Source organism: Rhincodon typus, chromosome 10, assembly GCF_021869965.1.
Source record: "Rhincodon typus isolate 14 chromosome 10, sRhiTyp1.1, whole genome shotgun sequence".
Taxonomy (NCBI): domain Eukaryota; kingdom Metazoa; phylum Chordata; class Chondrichthyes; order Orectolobiformes; family Rhincodontidae; genus Rhincodon; species Rhincodon typus.
Window position 1 is genome coordinate 80108845 of NC_063341.1, and position 8043 is coordinate 80116887.

Consider the following 8043-nt stretch of genomic DNA (forward strand, 5'->3'; position numbering starts at 1 on the left):
TTTAACACCTGGTGCAGCTCCCTGGTCATTTCACTCTCACTGACCGTTTCACTCTCTCTGACCGTTTCGCTCTCTCTGACCGTTTCACTCTCTCTGGCCATTTTGCTCTCACTGACCGTTTCGCTCTCTCTGGCCATTTCGTTCTCTCTGGCCATTTCGCTCTCACTGACCGTTTCGCTCTCTCTGACCGTTTCGCTCTTTCTGGCCATTTTGCTCTCACTGACCGTTTCGCTCTTTCTGACCGTTTCGCTCTCCCTCCCTCATACAGTGTAGAAACATAGAGAGCGAGCGGAGGAGTAGGCCATTCAGCCCTTTTAGCTTGCTCCACCATTCAAGAGGATCATGGTCAATCATCCAACTCAGTTCCCTGTTCCCACTTTGTCCCTAGACCTTTTGATCCCTTTAGCTCTAAGAACTGTATCTAACTCCTTCTTGAAAACATTCAATGTTTTGGCCTCAACTGCTTTCTATGATAGAGAATTCCACAGGCTCCCCACACTCTGGGTGAAGACATTTCTCCACATCCCAGTCCTAAAAGGCCTGTTCCTATCCTTAGACTGTGACCCCCTGGTTCTGGATTCTCTGCCATCAGTAATAACCTTCCTGTGTTTCTTTGAGAATCCCACTCAGTCTTCAAAATTCTAGTGAATATATTCCTAACCGATCCGGTTTCCCCTCATATGTCAGTCCTGCCATCCTCGGAATCAGCCTGGTAAACCTTCGCTACACTCCCTTGAGAGCAAGAGCATCCTTCCTCAGAAAAGGAGACCAAAACTGCACACAATATTCCAGGTGTGGTCTCACCAAGGCCCTGTACAACTGCAATAACACATCACTGCTCCTATACTCAAAACCTCTCACTATAGAGTTTGCCTTTGTTTGTTCTGAGGAAGGTCACCGGCCCCGAAACGTTAACTCTGATATTTTCTTCACAGATGCTGCCAGGCCTGCTGAGCTTTTCCAGCAACTTCTGTTTTTGGTACAGTTTGCCTTCTTCACCAGCTCCTGCACCTATATGTTCACTATCAGCGATTGATGTACAAGGACAGTCAGGTCTTGTTACACTCCCCCTTTCCCAAGCTACAGTATTGCCATTCAGTTAATAATCCACCTTCCCGTTTTGCTCTCAAAGTGGATAATGTGAAACTGTGTATTTGCCATGCATTTGCTCACTCACTCAGCCTGTCAAATTACACTTCAACATCTGTGCATCCTCCACACAACTCAACCTCCCAATCAGCTTTTACTTTCACTCAGTTTTTCTGTCCCTTCCTCCCTGCCTCCCCTGTCAGGGATCACTCAGGATTAGGAGGCAGGTACATCGTAAACAGACACTGAGGGGCAGTTCTGTCTCCTCCACACTCCTGCAGTGATTGTTACTGTGTAATCCTGCTTATCGGGGGTTTATATAATCACTCGCTCAGCCCTGGTCCCCCTTCCTCCTGGATCCTGTCCAGGGTTGGGGCAGGCTGGGCCAGACCCACGAGGGAATGTTCCTGAGCAACAACCTCAGTGTTGGTTTGCCTGTTGATTATGTTGTATTGAGGGGATATATTATTCTCTCGTTATTCTCCTCAAGGTGCAATGTGGTTCGTTTCTGTGAATCGCGGTTTGTCTTGACGAATGAAGACACTGAGCAGTCAAACCATTCTCTTTGAGTTTCCTGGGTACAGCTTTCCCTGTTCCTCATCCCACGACACTGGGGTAGTGAGTCAGAAATCCACACTTATTACAAAAGTGAAAGAACATACAGACTCCTCCAATGTACCTGTTTCTTAGGCCCAGGTCGACAGTAATTTTTACTAGGTGTCTGTATTTAATAAAAGATACTATATATTACAAATAAATAGGCTCAAACTTCTGATAGACAATTATGAACCATCAAACTATAGCTCAACTAGTTACTCAAATTATTTATTAACAACTTAGATAATGGCGTAAAAAGTTACATATGGAATATATACATATATAAAAAACTGTGCTGATGACACAAAGTTAGGCAGTGGGTAGACATTGTAGACAGTGTAATTTAATGCTATCATCTACAAAGGGATATTGAAAGACTAAGTGAATGGACAAATAGGTTGATGGAGTTATGGAATCAGAGTCAGACAGCACAGAAACAGACCCTTCGGCCCAACTTGCTCTGAGAAACGATATATCAGAGTACAGCAAACCTTTTTATTAACTGGCTCCTATGGGACCAGAAGCCTGGCGGTTATCAAATATTCCAGATAATCAAGAGGTCCACAAAGTCAATGTAACTTAAATAATAATGCAACTTTGCCTTAAATAAAACTTACCAGCAGACAGCCTTCTCACTCACACCCTCAACTGACAACTGCTCAGACATCATGGAGATCATGATAATACAGTCACCTTCACAGTTTTTGAGGTATATAATTTTTGTCTGTTTATCAAGAGTGTTGGTTCATAACGTGCCCGGTAAAACAAAGTTAATGCATTGAATGTCCAAAGAGATTTGGAGTTCAGGTGCATAAATCTTTAAAATGTCACAATCAGGTGCATAAAATAATCAAGAAAGCTAATGAAATGCTGGCCTTTATATCTAGAGGACTGGCGTATAGGATGCAGACGTTATGCTGCAGTTATACACAACCCCTGGTTAGACTCCACCTGGAGTGCTGTGAGCAGATCTGTGCACCACACCTTAGGAAGGATTGATTGGCCTTGGAGGGATAGAATGCAGGTTTACAAGAATGATACCTGGAATTCAGGAGTTAATTTATGAGGAGAGATTATACAAATCAGATCTGGTTTCTGTAGAAATTAGTAGGTTAACGGATGATCTGATCGAAGGCTTCAGGATATTAACAGGAAAAGACAGGGTAGATAAAGATAAACTATTCCCACTGGTTGGGGATTCTAGAATGAAGGGCATAGTCTGAGAATTAGGGCCAGACTCTTCGGGAGAGATGTTAGGAAGCACTTTGATATATAAAGGGTGGGAGAAGTTCAGAACTCTTTTCCACGAATAGCAGTGGGTGCTGGATTGGTTACTAATTTTAAATCTGAGACAGATACATTTTTGTTAAGCGAAGGTATTAAGGGATATGGGCCAAAGGCAGGTATATGGTGTTAGGCTGCAGATCGGTCATGGTCTCAGTGAATGCTGGAACAGGCTCGAGGGGCTGAATGGTCTCTTCCTGTTCCTACTTTTTCTAGTTAAAACTCTAACCCACTTATAAAACTCTCCTACTCTCAACACGCACAGACAGACATAAAAATTGGATGTTATGTAAAATAACTCCACAGAAGCTGGTATCTGTCAACAAGTCACCCTTTATTTACACATGGAGATCCCTGACACTGGCCCAGCTCCCTCAGAGCTAGCTCTCAGTGTGAACAGAACCTCTGTGACTCTGGTTTGTATCTGTCAGCCAGGGCTCCCTGATTGGACCAGATTAACAGCCCCAAACAGGGAACTCCTATTCTATGTGTCCACCTGCTGACCTCGTTCTAATCCCTACCCTATGGATGGAGGGAAAGACTGGGAAGGGAATGGCCTCTGCCCACAGGGTATGCTGAGATTGTCCTTTTGCTGATCACGATACTCCATCTTGATATTCCTTCTCTGATGTTTGCAGGAAGCAAACTACATGGTTCCTTGTGGAAACATGCACAGCTGAGCATGTGGGCATGGAGGCATGTGGGCAGGGAGGGGAGGTTCATTGGAAGGGGTTCAGGGCCATCATGTTCCCTTTAGAGTGAAATGCAGGAGCAGCAAGCCTAGAGAATCCTGGGTACGTTGGGATACTCGGGACAAAATAAATAGGAAAAGACAGACAGGTACAAAGGGAGCAAAACAACAGAGGCCCCTTTTGGAGAATGAAAAGTGTAGCAGGGACGATAAGAAAGCCACGAGGACAACAGAGTGCGGTGGCGGGGGGTGGGGGGTGGGGTGAGAAAATGCTGTTGGGTAAACTTACAGGGAATTGTTAAGATATTCTATCAGTTTGTTCAGGGGAAGAGGATAACCAGAGAAAGGGCAGGAGCAAGGGGACAATCTGTGAGTGGAGCCAGAGGGTGTTGGCGGGGTGTTAAACTAGTTCCTCACATCTGTCTTCACTCAGGAGGAAGAGGACAGAATTTGGGGAGAGGGATTGTGAGGTCCTTGAGCAGATTGAAGGAGGGAATGAGAAGTTATTGGAAGTTTCAATGGGTTTAAAAGTGGACAAATCTCTGGATGCGGGTGAGTTGTGCTGGGAGACGAGAGAGAAAATTACAGGGGCTCTGGCCTGAATTTATACATCGTCTCTGGCCACAGGGAAGGTGTCAGTCCATGTGAGGACAATGAATGTGGCTCCTGTTTATAAGAAAGGTGATATAGGAAAATCAGGGAATTACAGATCAGCGAGTCGCACGTCAATGGGATGGAAACAGTTGGAAAAAATTCTGAAGGAGAGAATTAATCGGCAATTGAAGAGGTAAATTTGATTCGGGCTTTGTCTGAGGGAGGTCATAGAACATAGAACATAGAACAGTACAGCACAGTACAGGCCCTTTGGCTCACGATGTTGTGCCGAACTTTTACTCTAATTTTAAGGTCGATCTAACCGCCATCCCTACCTTATACTATCATCCATATGCCTCTCTAATAGCCGCTTAAATGCCCGCAATGAGGCCGACTCCACTACCCTCTCCGGCAATGCATTCCACACCCTTACCACTCTCTGAGTAAAGAACCTACCTCTGACATCTCCCCGATATCTACCTCCACTCAATTTAAAACTATGTCCTCTCATAACAGCCACCTCCACCCTAGGAAAAAGTCTCTGGCTGTCTACTCTATCTATACCTCTGATCATTTTGTACACCTCTATCAAGTCACCTCTCATCCCTCGTCGTTCTAAAGAGAAAAGCCCTAGCTCTCTCAACCTTTCCTCGTAAGACCTTCCCTTCATTCCAGGCAACATCCTGGTAAATCTCCTCTACACTTTTCCAACGCCTCCACGTCTTTCCTGTAAAGAGATGACCAGAACTGGACACAATACTTCAGATGTGGCCGAACCAGGCTTTTGTATAGCTGGAGCATAACTTCATAGTTCTTGAACTCAATCCCTCTATTAATGAAAGCTAACACACCATAACGCCTTCTTAACAACTCTATCCCACCTGGGTGGCAGCTCTCAGGGAACTGTGAACATGAACCCCAAGATCCCTCTGCTCCTCACATGAACCCCAAGATCCCTCTGCTCCTCCACACTGCCAAGAATCTTTCTGTTAACCCTGTATTCTGCTTTCAAGTTTGTCCTTCCAAAATGAATCATTTCACACTTTTCAGGGTTAAACTCCATCTGCCACTTCTCACCGCAGCTCTGCATCCTATCAATGTCCCTTTGTAACCTAGAACAGCCCTCCGCACTGTCCACAATGTGACCCACCTTCGTATCGTCCGTGAACTTACTAATCCATCGTTCCACTCCTACATCCAAATCATTTACAAAAATCACAAATAGAAGAGGACCCAGAACAGATCCTTGTGGTACACCACTCGTAACTGAGCACCATGTTGAATATTTTCCGTCCACTAACACCCTTTGTCTTCTAAGGATCAGCCAATTCTGAATTCAATCTGCCACATTTCCCCCTATCCCATGCCTCCTTACCTTCTGCATGAGCCTATCATGGGGAACCTTATCAAATGCCTTACTTAAATCCATGTATACCACATCCACTGCTCTACCTTCATCCATGTGTTTGGTCACCTCTTCAAAGAATTAGGGTCATGTCTCACAAAGTTGGTGGAATTGGAGGAGGTGACCAAGTATGTAGATGAGGTCTTTTTTTCCTTTATTCATTCATGGGATGAGGGTGTCACTGGCTAGGCAGCATTTATTGCCCATCCCTAAATGCCCAGAGGGCAGTTAAGATTCAACCACATTGCTGTGGGTCTGGAGTCACATGTAGGCCAGACCAGGTAAGGATGGCAGTTTTCTTCCTTAAAGGACATTAGTGAACCAGATGGGTTTTTCTGACAATCAACAATGGATTCGTGGTCATCATTAGACTCCTAATTCAGTTTTTTGTACTGAATTCAAATTCCTCCATCTGCTGTGACGGGATTCGAACACAGGTCCCCAGAACATTATCTGGGTCTCTGGATTAAGCATCCAGTGATAATACCACTAGGCTATCACCTCCCCAAGAGGATAGTGCAGTTGATGTATTTTACTGGATTTTAGCAAGGCCTTTGATAAGGTTCCACATGGGAAACTGATAAAGAAAGTAAAAGCATATGGGATCTAAGGTAACTTGGCAAGATGGATCCAAAGCTGGCTGAGCAACAGGAGACAGAGGGAGGTGGTAGAGGGCTGTTTGTGTGACTGGAGCCCGATGTACAGTGATGTAGCACAGGGTTCAGTGCTCAGTTCCTTATTGTTTGTGATATTCATAAACAGTGCAGATGAGAAAGTGTGGGAGGGTGATAAGTAAGTTTGTGGGTGACACAGAGATTGTCTGGGTGGTAGACAGTGAGGAGGAAGGTGTTAGGTTACAGGAGGATATAAGAGGATTGTTCAGAGGGGCAGATCAATGGCAGCTGGACCCTGATCACTGTGAGGGGATGCACTTTGGAAGAAGGAACAAGACAAGGGAGGACACTGGGAAACTCAGAGGGACAGAGGGATCTTGGGGTGATTGTCCACAGATCCCTGAAGGTGGTAGGACAGGTTAATGGGGGAGTTAAGATGGCTTACAGAACGCTTTCCTTTATCAGTCATCGATAGATTACAAGAGCAGGGAGATGATGTTGGAGCTGTACAGGAATTTGGTTAGGCCACAGCTGGAGCACTGTGTGCAGTTCCGGTCCCCGCATTATGGGAAGGATGTGATTGTACTGGAGGGAGAGCAGAGGAGATTCACCAGGACGCTGCCTGGGATGGAGCATTTCAGCGATGAGGAGAGGCTGGATAAGCTCAGGTTGCTTTCTTTGGAGCAGAGAGTGCTGAGGGGGGACCTGATAGAAGGGACTTATCCTGAATAAGTTCACAATCAAAAATACCACAAAATAAACAGATAATGTCTTTACGTCCTGCAATTTGCTGCTTGAGACAATTGGAGTTTTCAACAAAGGACGTCCCCAGGACAATAAAAACTCCTCGATCACTGAGTGCCCGTGACTGAGGGTTGGATCCTGAAGCGTGTGAGGAGCTGTTTTTCAGGCACCCTGCACCTGGATAACTCAACACAATGACCAAAAACCCAAATCATGGAAAAAAGGCTCGGATCAAACAATCTCTAGATTAATGAAGGGTTTTTATTGAAACTTTCTCAAAAGAATCTGTACATCCTTTGGAGCTCAGTATCCAATAGTGAGGCAGAAATATAATTCGTCCGGACATTAAGCCTCCCTGATCCTGTGACCCTGATACCAATGGGGTTCAAGGTCAATTGGTTTTGGTTCCAGTCTTTTGATCCGTCTTACTGAAGGAATGAACTCCCTGTTGAAAATTGACTGAGACACCAAGAACCTGCATTTCTATAGCACCTTTCACTGCTGCAGGGCATCCCAGACAAAACACACTGAAGGTTTGGTCCCTGCTGGATTATAGGAAACACTGCTGCTGATATGTACATGGCAAGATCCCACAAGATAACGAGCAGACAATCTGTTTTGTTAGTCAACGTGGTCGAGAGATGAATAATAACATGAAGATGATTACCGACCCCTACCCCCACTAACCAACAATTTGAGCATTGGGAATTTCAGAATTCACTTCAGATAATAGCCAGGACCTTGTGTTAAATCTGACAGACTGACCCTCTGACAGTACTGACCCTCCGACAGTGCGGCACTCCCTCAGTACTGACCCTCTGACAGTACTGACCCTCCGACAGTGCGGCACTCCCTCAGTACTGACCCTCTGCCAGTGCGGCTCTCCCTCAGTACTGACCCTCTGACAGTGTGACGCTCACTCAGTACTGACCCTCTGACAGTGCGACGCTCACTCAGTACTGACCCTCTGACAGTGCAACACTCCCTCAGTACTGACCCTCTGACAGTGCGACACTCCCTCAGTA